The following is a 20,073-nucleotide window of genomic DNA, read 5'->3' as shown; positions in this document are numbered from 1 at the left end:
GAGGGCCTAACCAAAATGGTCCAACTGAGTCCTGGAATTGCTAATACCAGTCCTATCAAACAGCAAGATAATGGAAGGCTATGACTGAAGGTGCTGACTGCTTTGTAAAGCACAAGAGAAACTGCCAACAAGCCATGTTTACTTTATTGTTATCAAATGTAGAAAGACTGGGCATGCAAAAATATATCTTTAGAGCTGACTGTTTGGGTAAGGAAATGTGTCTTAGTAAAGAAGCTACTACTTATAAGAAATTGCCAATCACATCATTAATAGTTAGCCATCTTGTTCTGTTATGGCTCATTTGCTTTTAAGAATTGATTGTAATATTGACACTGATGGGTGAGCAATATTATTATAGTTACATCTTACTCTCAGCACCCTTATCCTGTTGGAAGGAAATTTTGTGGCATTATTTGTAAACAACACACAGAAGTCTCCAAAATACAAATGCACTCCATTAAGTTTTATATGGATTGTTCTCAAAAGCACACACTTTCTACATTTCTGCACCAATTATTGCTAACAATGGTCTTCTCTTTAAAATATATTTTGTTAACTGAAGAATGGCATTCTTGTAATATAAACAAAGCAGAGATGTAAAATAAATAAATTCTGAAAGTTGTGCTGAGGTTCAAGTCTCTCGAGCGCGTAGCTCGATGGGATTTGGATTTTCTGAGGTGCAGCATGTCCATTAATTCCGGGTTGGACGTGGCTTTATAAGTCAGGCACAGATCTCCCCTGAACAGGCGGTATGCCACTGAGTAGAGCTGGAGTTTCTTTAACCGGGCAGCATATGGCATCTGTTTGAGCCCTTTGATCCTCTTGGTGAGGTACTTTTGGGGTCTTTCCAGTTGCTGCAGGTGTCTGGTAAGGTACATCCCAAAAGGGGAATTGTACTCAATTATGGGCCTGATGAGGGATGAGTAAAGAGGCACGATGACCTCCCCTGATCTAGATGTGAATCCCTTCATGATTAGGTGGGCTATATAAAATGTTTTTCTAACCATTTTGGCCACGTGGTTGTCAAATGAGAGACTGCTATCAACTTGGGTCCCCAGGTCCCTAATTGCTTCTTCTGTACTTAATGGATTACCACCTGTGTGGTAATTTGTGGGCATTTTGTTTTTGCCAAAGGGGATGACTATACACTTTTTGGCGTTTAGCTTGAGGCCATGGCTCTGGCACCAGTTGTCTGTTTCTATGAGGCCCTTTTGGAGGTTGCTTGTGTCAGCTGGAGAGTCAATTATGGTGCCCAGTTTGCGGTCATCTGTGAACTTGGTCAGCCACAGTCCTTCCGTGTTGGCCTGTACCTCCGAGAAATATATACTGAACAAGAGAGGTCCCAGGACTGAGCCTTGTGGGATGCCACTTGTAACTGGTTTGGAGTCTGACATGGCTCCAGCAATTCTAACCATGTGGGTTCTGTCCTTGAGCCAGTTTGCAACCCATCTAGTGACAGGGTTTATATTTAAGCTGGTGAGCTTATCTATAATGCCCGAGTGGGGTATTGTATTGAAGGCTTTTGCGAGGTCCAGGTAGGCTGTGTGGACAACCTTCCCTCATCAATGGCCTTAGTGACTGTTTCAAAGAAATCAACCAGGTTTAAGAGGCAGGATCTGCCCTTAACAAAGCCAAACTGGGTAGGATCCAGTGTCTGTAGGTCCCCAATATCTTTATTTATGAGGTCCATGATGATCCTTTCCATAGCTTTGCAGACCAAGCTAGTCAGGCTTATGGGGCGATAGTTTCCAGGATCCATTGAGGCACCACTTTTGTGGAGAGGGACCACTGTTGCTGTACGCCACTCTTTGGGTACATATCCTGTAGTAAGGCTGAGATTGAACAGTAGTTTTATGTTTGGGTTTAGCTCTTCTTGGAGTTCATGTAGGACGCAGCCCGGGACACCGTCTGGTCCCATTGATGCTGTGTTTTTTGCTTTGGAGAGGGCGGATCTTACCTGAGCATCTGAGATGTCAGGGGGGGCAGCACTCTGTTGGGATAGATATTTGTCCTTTTGGTGGGAGAAGTTTGCGCTGAACCTGTCAGCTAGGATGTTGGCAATGTCTGTGGGTTTGGTGTATTTTTTGTCATTTTGGACTAATTCTGAGCATATCTGGGAATTCCCACCCAGGTTTCTAGCATAACTAAAGAAAGCCTTGTGATTATCCTTAGTGTCCTGTGCAATTTTTCTCTCGAAGCTGGCCTTAGACGATTTTATGAGTGCCCGTAGTTTTTTGCTAATACTGATCAGAGATGCCTTCCTTTTTTGGGATTTTGCTCTATCATTTAGTAGCTTCCTCCTTCTATTGTATAGTTTGTTTATGGCTGGGGTCCACCAGACAGGACGTCTGCCTTTGGAAGATTGGGTCTTGGTTTTATTTGGGATTGCATGATCCATGCATTCCTGAAGGTGTTCATAGAATGCATTTATAAAGGATTCTGTGGTCTGGGTCGTATTTTCCACAGGCCCGGGGGCTTTGACGGATTCCACCTCGGTTTTGAGGAGTGTAAAATTTGCTTTAGAGAAGTTTTTCACTGTGGTTTTCTGGACAGGAGGTGGGGTCGGGATGTGAATATCCAGTGAGATTAGTTTATGGTCTGATCTTACCAGCGAATGATATACTTCTGGTCTGGAGCATAGAGTCCCCATGTTGGTGATGATCAGGTCCAGTATGTTTTCCCCTCTTGTGGGAGTGGTAACAAGTTGTTCCATAGCATTTGAGTTTATAAATTCTAGGAACCTTTGGGCTAGGGTGTTGGAGCTAGAGTAATGCTCCCAGTCTATGTTTGGGTAGTTGAAGTCACCCAATATAATGGTGTTTGGAGAGACCTTCATATTTTCCAGTGTTCTCAGGAAGGCTGAGTGGGGTTCCTGGGTTTGGGAGGGTGGTCTGTAGCAGGCTATAAACTGGAAGGCAGTTTTACCCACTGTTAGTTGCACATGGATAGTCTCTGATGCTTCGTGCTGTGCCACCGACCTGGAGGTGTGGGTATCTTTGACGAATATTGATACTCCCCCTCCTTTTGTGGTTTGGTCCAAGTTTTGGGGCCGAAAAGCATGGTATGAGGTATAACCTAGTAGTGCTGGGGTGCTCTCGGGAGCCTTGAACCAGGTTTCTGTTACTGCACAGATATCGATGTTCTCCATGCTAAGGAGAGTTTCGAGTGCGTGCGTCTTGAGGTTTAGACTTCTGGCATTGAGTAGCATTACTCTTAGTTTCTTATCCCTTGTGATACCTATGGAGGTGGGTTTGTCTTTTGAGCCTTGCCTAAAAAAGACACTATGGGGGTGGCAAGAGCCTTTGCCAATATCCGAAAGCCCAGGGGTGACAGGTGCAATCCGTCCCTAGCGAAGCATCGTGGCTTGTTGAGTATGTCATCCCAGGCTGACAGGCATTGGATCCCCTTTGAATGACACCAATACTTAAGCCAATTGTTGAAATTGATCATCTTGTCTTCATATTGTGGCATCATTCTTGGTGAGGATAAGATGCTACTTAAGGTCAGGGTCATACCGGCCTGGGCCACATGCTCAGAGAGCTCCTCTATGTCTCTTATCATGTAGTCCAGGGAGGTACGTCTCAGGTCATTCACACCAGCATGGACAATGACTGAGACATATTTGTACTTGCCTAGGAGTGACCTGAGTGCTTGTGTTATGTGGCGGATCCTAGCGCCAGACAGGCAGTTCACCGTGACCTTCACCTTGTTCAGCCTGGTGAGCGGGATGTCAGTGTGCCTGACGATAGAGTCACCTATTACAAGTGTATCAGGTGTGTTGTTTAGCCTTAAGGGCTGTGACTGTTCGGCACATTGGCTTTGTGAACTATGTGTTGCACGTGTTTTGTTTTGGGGTAGCGGTTGCTTGGGTGTCTGCTTTGGAGGTCTCTGCTGCTTAGGCAGATTTTTATTTAGAGCCTCCGAGTATGTTTTTGTGTGTTTATGTGTTTGGTTTGCTGTCGTGGTAGGTCTATGTGAGACTGGAATTGTAGTGAGTGTGGTTTCCTTCTCCTCCTGACTGGTTACACCAGTAGTGAGTTGAGAGAGCTTAGCCTCCAGTTTGGCTATATGGATGCATCTCTCACATGTGTTGGAATTTGTTGGGAGGAGGAGAAGGTTGTCTGTGTACATGAGGCAGTTGTAACATTGTCTCAAGATTCCCAGATTCACCAGCTGGACCAGAGAGGAGATTGACAACTGACCTTTGGACATGCTAGAACAGTATTGGGAATTCCTTTATAATTGAAAAAAAGGGCCAATGGGGAACAAGGTACCCAAGGGTGTTTGTGAGGGTGCAGTGCTTTTAATTTTTAGTGCTGACTTATATAATTGCTTTAGTGAGCAAGTGCCAGGTAACTTAAATGCAATGTGTTACAGGTAACTTAAATGCAAAACGACAAACAGTAACTTTCTTTTTAGTGAAACAAGGAAATAAGTACAGTAAGCAATGCAGATATCACTAGGGATCCACAGATCCACAGAAGCGCTGAAAAACCGCGGTTCAGGTGGTATTAGCGTTTCAGGGAAATAACAAGCAAACAAACAACAAGCATACAAACAAAGCTAGATTCAGCAGGCCTGGATCTAGTCTATGCTACAGCAAACAAGGTGTACCAGTTTCAGTAAGAAACAGTTGAAATATGCAGGCACTATAAGCCTTTAACCAGAAATTACAGACCTCACTGTATACTGTTAGCCTGTTTTCAGTATTTAGAAGTTTTTCAGCATACTTTCCTCACAAACTCAGTTTCATGTGTCTTAATCCATCTGATTTTTTAAGATAACAGAATACATTAGTGGTGTTGCAGGGTGTTTGATATAAGGATAAAGCAAAAAATATTTAAATGGGAGAGTTGGCCAACACATCAGTATTCCTAGAATGTTTATATGAAACAATATGCATTACAAAATGGTGTCCCACTAACCTGCAGTATGTGGTATAACCTGATTTTGGTCTTCTGTCTTTAATATAGATTTGAAAGGTCCACTTATTTGTGGCTTCCTAAAGCAATGTTATGAGAACAATATTACAAGCCATTGTCACCGTAACAGAGAGGTGGGTTGTTACCACGTTGTCATGGATATAAACTAGTACAGCAGCACAATTTTTTATCTAAAGTACAGGTAGAAGACCATGAAGGAGAGGGAGAAAGAGTTATTTGTTCATTTAATTTCTGGAAAATATAAAACATAGTGTGAGATGGGAGAATATATAGATGAAACAACTAAACAATTTTATCTGCAAATCCTTATATATACATGTTAGAAGATTACTTATGTTCACTGAAGTGAGTCTATTCTTACATTACTGAACAATGAACTTGTCCTGATGGTGTACATTCAGCTAGACCTTAATGCACTTATTTTGCTCTAGTTGCACAGACTTGCTATGATTCCTTGTATATGTAATGAAAAATAAACAAAAGGCAGATTTTTCTGCTCAGGGAACAGGGATGTTGGGAGGCATACTCACTGTATGCATTTCAGTACAGTGTTTGCGTGGAGGGGGTAGTACAGGGCAGGCACTAGGACCTAGGAGAAAAAGCTAAGGCAGCGTCTTCTCCTTTAAGGAGGGTCATGTGTGTGTCATATGCACTCTAACGTGGATGTAAGCATAATTTGCTGTTGCGAGCGCAATTTAAAATAGCCGTTCCATTGAGATAGAAGCTAAGTATGTAAAATGAATGGTGTGTGTGTGTACACTTATGTTATTTATTATATTCATTTCTGTATGAGTGAGAAAGTGTGTGTGTGTGTGTGTGTGTGTGTGTGTGTGTGTGTGTGTTAATTAACTGTGTGAGAGAGTAGGTGTGTGTGTGTGTGTGTGTGTGTGTGTGTGTGTGTGTGTGTGTGTGTGTGTGTGTGTGTGTGTGTATGTGTGTGTGTACAATTATATTATTTATTCTAGACGTTCCATTTGTTTCTGTATAGTGAGAAAGTGTGTGTGTGTGTGTGTGTGTGTGTGTGTGTGTGTGTGTGTGTGTGTGTGTGTGTGTGTGTGTGTGTGTTACTGTGTGAGAGAATAGGGCTGTGTTGGTTACTGTGTGAGGTGAGAGAACAGATGTGTGTGTGTGTGTGTGTGTGTGTGTGTGTTTGGAATGTAAACTAGCCGTTTGTTGTATGAAAGAGAGGGTGACTGTGTTTCTATGTGTGAAAAGATAGGTAGGTGTGTGTGTGTGTGTGTGTGTGTGTGTGTGTGTGTGTGTGTGTGTGCAAGCGCGTGTGTCTGTGTATGTGTGTTTAACATAGCTCTCAACTGTCCAGATTTAGCCTCATAGTTTTGTTTTGTTTCTCTTGGGGCAAATTATGGAGGACTGAAGTCACTAAACAATGCCCTATGCACAGATTCTGTTATTCTATCAACTTTCTTAGTTAAAAAGATAAATATTTAAAATCTACCCCCACATACCTCTCAACTGTCCAGATTTGTGTCTCATATTTTTGTTCCATTTCTCCTAAAATGGTGGTTTTCTTGCAAATTACTGGCTAACCATTGAGGACTGAAGTGAGAAAATATTGGCAGGCATTTGAGTTTTAAACTCCATATGCTTCAGAAAATTCATGCTAATGCAATACCTGCAATTATGTCAACTTTCTAAGCCTGTAAGGGCAATATTTAAAAAGTTTCCCTATTTTTGGGCCTTTGCCCCCCCCCCCCCATTATTACTGGCTTTGTCCAGATTTCTTGCTTGAAGAGGTTGAGAGGAATGATCCATATTATGGGCCATTGTATCTTCATTATTTCAAGCTTTGTCCATATTTCTTGCACTAAGAGAGTGAGGGATATGCGTACCTCTCAACTGTCCAGATTTTTGCAGAATTCCCTTTTTGCCTTATAGTTTTGACCTATTTCTCAATATTTATGGTTTTCTGGCAAATCACTGAAGAGTGAAATACATAAATGTCATACATTTGAGTTTTACTTCATTTCCTTTAGAAAATGCATGCTAAGACAAATGCTGTTATTTCAGCAACCAAGTCTGTAAAAGCAATATTTAAAAGCTGTCCCTATTTTAGGCTTTGTACAGATTTCTTATGCTTAGAGGTTGAGGGGTATGATGGTATGGTGTGTAATGCTCTAGTTAAGGGGGAAGGCAGGTTAGTCAATTAACTTGATCAGGCTTGACCGTGTAACTTGGTTACAGGAGACAGAGCCTGAATTCTCCAAACCAACTACCAGACTGCTGAAGGAACTGTGAGCTCCAGTGGAGACAAGAGCCTTACTACCAGACTACTAACAGAACTGAGTTTGAGTTTCAGTACATTTTCAGGGCATCATGAGTTTCAGTGCATTTTCAAGGGATTGAGTTACATTTCATTTTCATGGAATTGTGAGTTTCAAGGGAAGATAAATTTACTGTTGCTCATGCTAAGTCTGGTTTCAATGTGCAACAAACTGTTTTGTTTATCAAATGGTAGTCACTGTTTCTGTTGTAGACTTTGAAAGCAGTGTTAGTAGCATAATTGCTTTGGTGCAGAAAGCTGTGCATTCTACTCCCACATCATGTAGATGGATTGCAGGTATTGCAGTGTCATTTTGATTGTGGATTATTTGGTGCATTTTAAGGGGTATAGGGTTCTACACTCCTGAGTGTGTCCTCTTTTATATAAGAGGCCTAGTAACTATGAACTTATTGTTGGTTTGTCAGTCATTCCCTATTGCAATATTACCAGCTTACCATTTTTTTAATGTAACATAGGCAATTCATTCTTCAAAGGCAGCAGGCCCTGAATTTGTAGATGAAACATTGAAATGTAAAGTTGTTTGCCAGTAGCAACCTCTTCATTAGTTACAGATCTCTTTAGTGTAGAATTATCTGGATGACTTTTACTTCTGCAGAGATTGTGCTTTTTAAGTAATACTGGTGGACTGTAATGACAGAAGGTTGAGTGGCATTTTATGGTCGAAATTTTCTGAAATGGGTAATTTGATCATTATTGTTTCATTACTTTCTAGAAGAATGTTTATAACTACAAATTTAAAACATTCTAACAAATGGTGATGTATTATACAAGGAATATAATTTATCATGAGGGTGAATCAAAGAACACATACATGTGTGCATGGCCCTATAAATGTGTGCAAAGAGCCTATGGTTTGAAAACAGCTCAAAGGTAAACTTATTCCCCCACTATCAGATGCATTTTCTTTTAATGTGGATTTTTGTGCCGTTTCAATGAATGTGTGTTTCTAGGGCAGAGAAGTTTACTGCTCATGCTAAGTCTGTTTTCATTGTGTGACTGTATTGTTTAGAAAATGACTCAGTGTTTGTGCTATTTTATTTCAATATCTGTAATCATTGTAGAAGTAAATAAGAAAACTGGTTCCCTGCATCTTTATTTAAAATATCTATGATAATACTTTCCATGGCTTTACATACAAGACCAGTCAGACTTATGGTCTGTGGTTTTCAGGTCAGTAGAAGGCCAGACCTTGTGCTAAGGATTAACTACTGCAGTCCTCCATTCACTAAGCATGAAGCCAATTAGTAAGCTAATGTTGAACAGTGATTTTAGACTGCTTGATAGCACATGTTTCATGCTATCCAAAAGGTATCCCAGGATATTATCAGGGCCCATTGAGGTAGTATTCTTTGACATGGAGAGTGCATTGAATATTTGTTTGGTAGTGATAGAGGATTTATGGTTGAGGGTGTCTTCTGAGAGGTATTGAGGGAAGAAGGGTGAAACTGGGACTAAATTTATCATCCAGTAGGTTTGCTATGTCCTCTAATTCCTTTTAGGTGGTCCCACTTACAATTTGTTCAGCACACTGTCGTGTGACCTTTGAGGTTGCGAACAAAGCTGATGAAGGCCTTGTGGTTATCCTTTGTCTTTGATGATATTTCTGCCTCAAATTTGGCTTTAGTGGGCTTGATAAGATTTGTGAATTGCTAATTTAGTTTGAGGGATTTCATACCCTTCTGGGTATTGCACATCCTAGTTTTGGCCATGGTTTTCCTCCTTGGTATACAACTTGTTGATATTGGATTCCACCAGCGTGTCTTGTTGTTTGAGTTGGTTCTCTGCTTATTCCTTATGGGTACAGCTACCTCAGTGCAGCTGTTTACATGATGGTATAGAGATTCTGCAAACAATTTGCATAGTGGTAGTAGAGTTCACATGATTTTGGAGGATGGAAATTTTAGCATGGTATAAGTCATTAGTACAAGGTTTGCTTTGGAATAATTCCTAAATGTTTGGGGGTTAGATGGCATCCACTTGTGGCAAGTGTTTGGGCAGGTACATACCAAAAGGGGCATTATACTCAGTGATTGGCCTAAAGAGTGCCAAGTAGAGGGAACAATTATATGCCTGGATCTAGATGATATACCTTTAGATTATAAGCTGTACAAAGAAAAAGGATTTCCTTACAATAGTGAATATGTTAGGCCCACTGAAGTCCCACCTTTATGCAAGGGAACTTTCATTCATCCAGCAGAAAACCTGTTTTGAGATGATTAATATTGAATAGCCTTTGTAGGGGGTTCAACATATCATGAGGTTTCAGACTAACCAGGAGGCAGTTTACTATGTTATCCAGTCACAAGAGACATTATGTTCTTGGCCTTGGGTACTACCTTCAGAAATTGCTGAGAGACTTGAGTGGGTTATAGATGTAGGTATTTTATGTAAGAATATTGGAAGATTGGTGGGATGAAGTTCAATCTGAGTTAGTTGGCTAGTGGATTGGCTATATCCTCTGGTCCAGGTATGTGATATCATTTGTTATTGGCTCACTGTAGTGCCAGTCATTGTTTGAGATTACTAGCACAGTTAAAAAAATACATTGGTTATCTTTCACCTGGGTTTATATTTTTACCTCGTATCAGGCTTTGGTTGATTTAATCACAGTCCCGAGTACCATGTTTAGTTTAGCGAGAGTGTTTTCAGCTTTCTGAGTTACATTTATTTTTGCATGTAATAAGTATTTTTTTCCTTTATTATACTGCCCGTAGGGCTTTATTTTCAAATTTAGAGTTGTATTTATTTCTGAGGGGGGAGGGGAGGTGTCTATAGAACTATTTAAATATGCATATAGCTTGGCAGTAAAGTATTCTGTACAGTGGAAGTTTGAAACAGGCTTAGTAGAGGACCCCATCCCCAACTAATGCCCTGTACCCAGCATAGTCAGAAGCCAGCACTACTCAGATACAGTAAGTGCACATGAGATCACTTACACTAGCTTACAAGGGGGTTGAGAATGGTGTGGTAATTTTCTTTGACATTATCCACAATCAAATCTGAGTGTCTTCATTTGTTTTTTGAGCGTGTAATGGCATAGGGCTATACATAAAGTGACTGTTTTCATTTTGTGGGATGGTAGGGATGCAGCCTGCATTTGCAGAGTTCCCTGTTATGCGTCGCAGATGCAGGTTGTTGAATGCCTCTTTGTCAAACAGTAAGCGAGTAAAGGCAAAATAGCTGCGGCATTTCAGCCAATTCTTTCCCAGGGAAATAATTTGTTTGGCCGCTTTCGCTACTTTGCCTTTTCAGCACTGTAGTGCAATCTCAGAGTTGGTATATTTAAGTAGAGGGGTAGGGGGCAAAGCCCCCCATGTTAAGTAATGTTTTACTTTTTTTTTTCGAACAGCGCATTGTTTTCCATTGGAAAATAATCACTGTTCTGAAGTTTCGACATTGTGCTTTCACACATGGGGTCAATTATCTGTCATTCGCTCTTCTGAGCATACGATATGATAATATAGACCCCATTTGCAGATATGCTTTTTGTCTTTTCAAGCTGTTGTCTTCTCAGCATATTGGGTGGTATTGTGTCAGCTATGAACATTAAACTTTGGGCAAAACATATTTCTTCCTTGAATTTCTTTTCTTTTCTTTCCAGTAATTGTGTTCATAGTATCACTGTATCATAACACTAGAAAAACTCCAAACAAGTGCCTTAGAGCATGTAACAGCCCCACTGGTTCTGGGACCTAGGGCAATTTTCTTGCTTTAACCAATTTCCTTTCAGCAAAAGCGTGAGATTCACAGAATATAAGCAGGGTAGAAAGGATGTCACTTTTACCAGCTTTAGTTTTTGCTTGATTGACTCCCGTGGGTACACATCTTCATTTATTGTTAATGGCAGTATGACTAAGCCCAGCTAAAATGTATTTGTTGTTGGGAATGTAAGGTTTACCATTCCAAAAGGCTTAGTGTGAGTGTAGGCCACAGGAGTGAACAGCCATTGCCAGGTGACCCATGCAGGTGAAAGGGAGGTAGTTGTGGCTCACAGCTTGGGCGAACTATGTTTTGTACATACAGACCATAATATTGTATATGTGAAAGTTATTTCCTCAGTTCAAACAGTTTAGGAACATGTTTACTGGTAAGTCAGAGTGCACCCTCTGGTGACACGCCATGACACAGGTCCTCAGTGGCTCAAACAGACCATTACAGTGTGCCTGAGTGAATTAAGCAGACTATGAGAGAGGAACCACGGGAGTTGCTGGTTCAGGAGTAATCTAGAAGTCCAATAGTTTACTTCTGTTTTAATATGTCTTATGACAAAATATAACCAATTAAATACAGATATTGTTTTATTTTAATACATAGTAAAATCACACATTCTAGATATCTAATCTGCAATAATCTTAGGTGAAAGAAGCCAGCGAGTGGTGGAAGGAGAGGTGGTATGGTTGAGGGCCCAAGGAGGGGCCTAACCAAAATGGTCCAACTGAGTCCTGGAATTGCTAATACCAGTCCTATCAAACAGCAAGATAATGGAAGGCTATGACTGAAGGTGCTGACTGCTTTGTAAAGCACAAGAGAAACTGCCAACAAGCCATGTTTACTTTATTGTTATCAAATGTAGAAAGACTGGGCATGCAAAAATATATCTTTAGAGCTGACTGTTTGGGTAAGGAAATGTGTCTTAGTAAAGAAGCTACTACTTATAAGAAATTGCCAATCACATCATTAATAGTTAGCCATCTTGTTCTGTTATGGCTCATTTGCTTTTAAGAATTGATTGTAATATTGACACTGATGGGTGAGCAATATTATTATAGTTACATCTTACTCTCAGCACCCTTATCCTGTTGGAAGGAAATTTTGTGGCATTATTTGTAAACAACACACAGAAGTCTCCAAAATACAAATGCACTCCATTAAGTTTTATATGGATTGTTCTCAAAAGCACACACTTTCTACATTTCTGCACCAATTATTGCTAACAATGGTCTTCTCTTTAAAATATATTTTGTTAACTGAAGAATGGCATTCTTGTAATATAAACAAAGCAGAGATGTAAAATAAATAAATTCTGAAAGTTGTGCTGAGGTTCAAGTCTCGAGCTAGCTCGATGGGATTTGGATTTTCTGAGGTGCAGCATGTCCATTAATTCCGGGTTGGACGTGGCTTTATAAGTCAGGCACAGATCTCCCTGAACAGGCGGTATGCCACTGAGTAGAGCTGGAGTTTCTTTAACCCGGGCAGCATATGGCATCTGTTTGAGCCCTTTGATCCTCTTGGTGAGGTACTTTTGGGGTCTTTCCAGTTGCTGCAGGTGTCTGGTAAGGTACATCCCAAAAGGAATTGTACTCAATTATGGGCCTGATGAGGGATGAGTAAAGAGGCACGATGACCTCCCCTGATCTAGATGTGAATCCCTTCATGATTAGGTGGGCTATATAAAATGTTTTTCTAACCATTTTGGCCACGTGGTTGTCAAATGAGAGACTGCTATCAACTTGGGTCCCCAGGTCCCTAATTGCTTCTTCTGTGCCAATGGATTACCACCTGTGTGGTAATTTGTGGGCATTTTGTTTTTGCCAAAGGGATGACTATACACTTTTTGGCGTTTAGCTTGAGGCCATGGCTCTGGCACCAGTTGTCTGTTTCTATGAGGCCCTTTTGGAGGTTGCTTGTGTCAGCTGGAGAGTCAATTATGGTGCCCAGTTTGCGGTCATCTGTGAACTTGGTCAGCCACAGTCCTTCCGTGTTGGCCTGTACCTCCGAGAAATATATACTGAACAAGAGAGGTCCCAGGACTGAGCCTTGTGGGATGCCACTTGTAACTGGTTTGGAGTCTGACATGGCTCCAGCAATTCTAACCATGTGGGTTCTGTCCTTGAGCCAGTTTGCAACCCATCTAGTGACATAGGGGTTTATATTTAAGCTGGTGAGCTTATCTATAATGCCCGAGTGGGGTATTGTATTGAAGGCTTTTGTGAGGTCCAGGTAGGCTGTGTGGACCACCTTCCCCTCATCAATGGCCTTAGTGACTGTTTCAAAGAAATCAACCAGGTTTAAGAGGCAGGATCTGCCCTTAACAAAGCCAAACTGGGTAGGATCCAGTGTCTGTAGGTCCCAATATCTTTATTTATGAGGTCCATGATGATCCTTTCCATAGCTTTGCAGACCAAGCTAGTCAGGCTTATGGGGCGATAGTTTCCAGGATCCATTGAGGCACCACTTTTGTGGAGAGGGACCACTGTTGCTGTACGCCACTCTTTGGGTACATATCCTGTAGTAAGGCTGAGATTGAACAGTAGTTTTATGTTTGGGTTTAGCTCTTCTTGGAGTTCATGTAGGACGCAGCCCGGGACACCGTCTGGTCCCATTGATGCTGTGTTTTTTGCTTTGGAGAGGGCGGATCTTACCTGAGCATCTGAGATGTCAGGGGGGGCAGCACTCTGTTGGGATAGATATTTGCCCTTTTGGTGGGGGAGAAGTTTGCGCTGAACCTGTCAGCTAGGATGTTGGCAATGTCTGTGGGTTTGGTGTATTTTTTGTCATTTTGGACTAATTCTGAGCATATCTGGGAATTCCCACCCAGGTTTCTAGCATAACTAAAGAAAGCCTTGTGATTATCCTTAGTGTCCTGTGCAATTTTTCTCTCGAAGTTGGCCTTAGACGATTTTATGAGTGCCGTAGTTTTTGCTAATACTGATCAGAGATGCCTTCCTTTTTTGGGATTTTGCTCTATCATTTAGTAGCTTCCTCCTTCTATTGTATAGTTTGTTTATGGCTGGGGTCCACCAGACAGGACGTCTGCCTTTGGAAGATTGGGTCTTGGTTTTATTTGGGATTGCATGATCCATGCATTCCTGAAGGTGTTCATAGAATGCATTTATAAAGGATTCTGTGGTCTGGGTCGTATTTTCCACAGGCCCGGGGGCTTTGACGGATTCCACCTCGATTTTGAGGAGTGTAAAATTTGCTTTAGAGAAGTTTTTCACTGTGGTTTTCTGGACAGGAGGTGGGGTCGGGATGTGAATATCCAGTGAGATTAGTTTATGGTCTGATCTTACCAGCGAATGATATACTTCTGGTCTGGAGCATAGAGTCCCCATGTTGGTGATGATCAGGTCCAGTATGTTTTCCCCTCTTGTGGGAGTGGTAACAAGTTGTTCCATAGCATTTGAGTTTATAAATTCTAGGAACCTTTGGGCTAGGGTGTTGGAGCTAGAGTAATGCTCCCAGTCTATGTTTGGGTAGTTGAAGTCACCCAATATAATGGTGTTTGGAGAGACCTTCATATTTTCCAGTGTTCTCAGGAAGGCTGAGTGGGGTTCCTGGGTTTGGGAGGGTGGTCTGTAGCAGGCTATAAACTGGAAGGCAGTTTTACCCACTGTTAGTTGCACATGGATAGTCTCTGATGCTTCGTGCTGTGCCACCGACCTGGAGGTGTGGGTATCTTTGACGAATATTGATACTCCCCCTCCTTTTGTGGTTTGGTCCAAGTTTTGGGGCCGAAAAGCATGGTATGAGGTATAACCTAGTAGTGCTGGGGTGCTCTCGGGAGCCTTGAACCAGGTTTCTGTTACTGCACAGATATCGATGTTCTCCATGCTAAGGAGAGTTTCGAAAAGGCGTCGTCTTGAGGTTTAGACTTCTGGCATTGAGTAGCATTACTCTTAGTTTCTTATCCCTTGTGATACCTATGGAGGTGGGTTTGTCTTTTGAGCCTTGCCTAAAAAAGACACTATGGGGTGGCAAGAGCCTTTGCCAATATCCGAAAGCCCAGGGGTGACAGGTGCAATCCGTCCCTAGCGAAGCATCGTGGCTTGTTGAGTATGTCATCCCAGGCTGACAGGCATTGGATCCCCTTTGAATGACACCAATACTTAAGCCAATTGTTGAAATTGATCATCTTGTCTTCATATTGTGGCATCATTCTTGGTGAGGGTAAGATGCTACTCAAGGTCAGGGTCATACCGGCCTGGGCCACATGCTCAGAGAGCTCCTCTATGTCTCTTATCATGTAGTCCAGGGAGGTACGTCTCAGGTCATTCACACCAGCATGGACAATGACTGAGACATATTTGTACTTGCCTAGGAGTGACCTGAGTGCTTGTGTTATGTGGCGGATCCTAGCGCCCGACAGGCAGTTCACCGTGACCTTCACCTTGTTCAGCCTGGTGAGCGGGATGTCAGTGTGCCTGACGATAGAGTCACCTATTACAAGTGTATCAGGTGTGTTGTTTAGCCTTAAGGGCTGTGACTGTTCGGCACATTGGCTTTGTGAACTATGTGTTGCACGTGTTTTGTTTTGGGGTAGCGGTTGCTTGGGTGTCTGCTTTGGAGGTCTCTGCTGCTTAGGCAGATTTTTATTTAGAGCCTCAGTATGTTTTGTGTGTTTATGTGTTTGGTTTGCTGTCGTGGTAGGTCTATGTGAGACTGGAATTGTAGTGAGTGTGGTTTCCTTCTCCTCCTGACTGGTTACACCAGTAGTGAGTTGAGAGAGCTTAGCCTCCAGTTTGGCTATATGGATGCATCTCTCACATGTGTTGGAATTTGTTGGGAGGAGGAGAAGGTTGTCTGTGTACATGAGGCAGTTGTAACATTGTCTCAAGATTCCCAGATTCACCAGCTGGACCAGAGAGGAGATTGACAACTGACCTTTGGACATGCTAGAACAGTATTGGGAATTCCTTTATAATTGAAAAAAAAGGGCCAATGGGGAACAAGGTACTCAAGGGGAGTTTGTGAGGGTGCAGTGCTTTTAATTTTTTAGTGCTGACTTATATAATTGCTTTAGTGAGCAAGTGCCAGGTAACTTAAATGCAATGTGTTACAGGTAACTTAAATGCAAAAACGACAAACAGTAACTTTCTTTTTAGTGAAACAAGGAAATAAGTACAGTAAGCAATGCAGATATCACTAGGGATCCACAGATCCACAGAAGCGCTGAAAAACCGCGGTTCAGGTGGTATTAGCGTTTCAGGGAAATAACAAGCAAACAAACAACAAGCATACAAACAAAGCTAGATTCAGCAGGCCTGGATCTAGTCTATGCTACAGCAAACAAGGTGTACCAGTTTCAGTAAGAAACAGTTGAAATATGCAGGCACTATAAGCCTTTAACCAGAAATTACAGACCTCACTGTATACTGTTAGCCTGTTTTCAGTATTTAGAAGTTTTTCAGCATACTTTCCTCACAAACTCAGTTTCATGTGTCTTAATCCATCTGATTTTTTAAGATAACAGAATACATTAGTGGTGTTGCAGGGTGTTTGATATAAGGATAAAGCAAAAAATATTTAAATGGGAGAGTTGGCCAACACATCAGTATTCCTAGAATGTTTATATGAAACAATATGCATTACAAAATGGTGTCCCACTAACCTGCAGTATGTGGTATAACCTGATTTTGGTCTTCTGTCTTTAATATAGATTTGAAAGGTCCACTTATTTGTGGCTTCCTAAAGCAATGTTATGAGAACAATATTACAAGCCATTGTCACCGTAACAGAGAGGTGGGTTGTTACCACGTTGTCATGGATATAAACTAGTACAGCAGCACAATTTTTTATCTAAAGTACAGGTAGAAGACCATGAAGGAGAGGGAGAAAGAGTTATTTGTTCATTTAATTTCTGGAAAATATAAAACATAGTGTGAGATGGGAGAATATATAGATGAAACAACTAAACAATTTTATCTGCAAATCCTTATATATACATGTTAGAAGATTACTTATGTTCACTGAAGTGAGTCTATTCTTACATTACTGAACAATGAACTTGTCCTGATGGTGTACATTCAGCTAGACCTTAATGCACTTATTTTGCTCTAGTTGTACAGACTTGCTATGATTCCTTGTATATGTAATGAAAAATAAACAAAAGGCAGATTTTTCTGCTCAGGGAACAGGGATGTTGGGAGGCATACTCACTGTATGCATTTCAGTACAGTGTTTGCGTGGAGGGGGTAGTACAGGGCAGGCACTAGGACCTAGGAGAAAAAGCTAAGGCAGCGTCTTCTCCTTTAAGGAGGGTCATGTGTGTGTCATATGCACTCTAACGTGGATGTAAGCATAATTTGCTGTTGCGAGCGCAATTTAAAATAGCCGTTCCATTGAGATAGAAGCTAAGTATGTAAAATGAATGGTGTGTGTGTACACTTATGTTATTTATTATATTCATTTCTGTATGAGTGAGAAAGTGTGTGTGTGTGTGTGTGTGTGTGTGTGTGTGTGTGTGTGTGTGTGTGTTAATTAACTGTGTGAGAGAGTAGGTGTGTGTGTGTGTGTGTGTGTGTGTGTGTGTGTGTGTGTGTGTGTGTGTGTGTGTGTGTGTGTGTGTGTGTGTGTGTATGTGTGTGTACAATTATATTATTTATTCTAGACGTTCCATTTGTTTCTGTATAGTGAGAAAGTGTGTGTGTGTGTGTGTGTGTGTGTGTGTGTTACTGTGTGAGAGAATAGGGCTGTGTTGGTTACTGTGTGAGGTGAGAGAACAGATGTGTGTGTGTGTGTGTGTGTGTGTGTGTTTGGAATGTAAACTAGCCGTTTGTTGTATGAAAGAGAGGGTGACTGTGTTTCTATGTGTGAAAAGATAGGTAGGTGTGTGTATGTGTGTGTGTGTGTGTGTGTGTGTGTGTGTGTGTGCGAGCGCGTGTGTCTGTGTATGTGTTTAACATAGCTCTCAACTGTCCAGATTTAGCCTCATAGTTTTGTTTTGTTTCTCTTGGGGCAAATTATGGAGGACTGAAGTCACTAAACAATGCCCTATGCACAGATTCTGTTATTCTATCAACTTTCTTAGTTAAAAAGATAAATATTTAAAATCTACCCCCACATACCTCTCAACTGTCCAGATTTGTGTCTCATATTTTTGTTCCATTTCTCCTAAAATGGTGGTTTTCTTGCAAATTACTGGCTAACCATTGAGGACTGAAGTGAGAAAATATTGGCAGGCATTTGAGTTTTAAACTCCATATGCTTCAGAAAATTCATGCTAATGCAATACCTGCAATTATGTCAACTTTCTAAGCCTGTAAGGGCAATATTTAAAAAGTTTCCCTATTTTTGGGCCTTTGCCTCCCCCCCCCCCCATTATTACTGGCTTTGTCCAGATTTCTTGCTTGAAGAGGTTGAGAGGAATGATCCATATTATGGGCCATTGTATCTTCATTATTTCAAGCTTTGTCCATATTTCTTGCACTAAGAGAGTGAGGGATATGCGTACCTCTCAACTGTCCAGATTTTTGCAGAATTCCCTTTTTGCCTTATAGTTTTGACCTATTTCTCAATATTTATGGTTTTCTGGCAAATCACTGAAGAGTGAAATACATAAATGTCATACATTTGAGTTTTACTTCATTTCCTTTAGAAAATGCATGCTAAGACAAATGCTGTTATTTCAGCAACCAAGTCTGTAAAAGCAATATTTAAAAGCTGTCCCTATTTTAGGCTTTGTACAGATTTCTTATGCTTAGAGGTTGAGGGGTATGATGGTATGGTGTGTAATGCTCTAGTTAAGGGGGAAGGCAGGTTAGTCAATTAACTTGATCAGGCTTGACCGTAACTTGGTTACAGGAGACAGAGCCTGAATTCTCCAAACCAACTACCAGACTGCTGAAGGAACTGTGAGCTCCAGTGGAGACAAGAGCCTTACTACCAGACTACTAACAGAACTGAGTTTGAGTTTCAGTACATTTTCAGGGCATCATGAGTTTCAGTGCATTTTCAAGGGATTGAGTTACATTTCATTTTCATGGAATTGTGAGTTTCAAGGGAAGATAAATTTACTGTTGCTCATGCTAAGTCTGGTTTCAATGTGCAACAAACTGTTTTGTTTATCAAATGGTAGTCACTGTTTCTGTTGTAGACTTTGAAAGCAGTGTTAGTAGCATAATTGCTTTGGTGCAGAAAGCTGTGCATTCTACTCCCACATCATGTAGATGGATTGCAGGTATTGCAGTGTCATTTTGATTGTGGATTATTTGGTGCATTTTAAGGGGGTATAGGGGTTCTACACTCCTGAGTGTGTCCTCTTTTATATAAGAGGCCTAGTAACTATGAACTTATTGTTGGTTTGTCAGTCATTCCCTATTGCAATATTACCAGCTTACCATTTTTTTAATGTAACATAGGCAATTCATTCTTCAAAGGCAGCAGGCCCTGAATTTGTAGATGAAACATTGAAATGTAAAGTTGTTTGCCAGTAGCAACCTCTTCATTAGTTACAGATCTCTTTAGTGTAGAATTATCTGGATGACTTTTACTTCTGCAGAGATTGTGCTTTTTAAGTAATACTGGTGGACTGTAATGACAGAAGGTTGAGTGGCATTTTATGGTCGAAATTTTCTGAAATGGGTAATTTGATCATTATTGTTTCATTACTTTCTAGAAGAATGTTTATAACTACAAATTTAAAACATTCTAACAAATGGTGATGTATTATACAAGGAATATAATTTATCATGAGGGTGAATCAAAGAACACATACATGTGTGCATGGCCCTATAAATGTGTGCAAAGAGCCTATGGTTTGAAAACAGCTCAAAGGTAAACTTATTCCCCCACTATCAGATGCATTTTCTTTTAATGTGGATTTTTGTGCCGTTTCAATGAATGTGTGTTTCTAGGGCAGAGAAGTTTACTGCTCATGCTAAGTCTGTTTTCATTGTGTGACTGTATTGTTTAGAAAATGACTCAGTGTTTGTGCTATTTTATTTCAATATCTGTAATCATTGTAGAAGTAAATAAGAAAACTGGTTCCCTGCATCTTTATTTAAAATATCTATGATAATACTTTCCATGGCTTTACATACAAGACCAGTCAGACTTATGGTCTGTGGTTTTTTCAGGTCAGTAGAAGGCCAGACCTTGTGCTAAGGA

Source organism: Protopterus annectens, chromosome 1.part1, assembly GCF_019279795.1.
Source record: "Protopterus annectens isolate FY-2018-M chromosome 1.part1, PAN1.0, whole genome shotgun sequence".
Classification (NCBI taxonomy): domain Eukaryota; kingdom Metazoa; phylum Chordata; order Ceratodontiformes; family Protopteridae; genus Protopterus; species Protopterus annectens.
Note: the sequence above shows the minus strand (reverse complement) of the source record.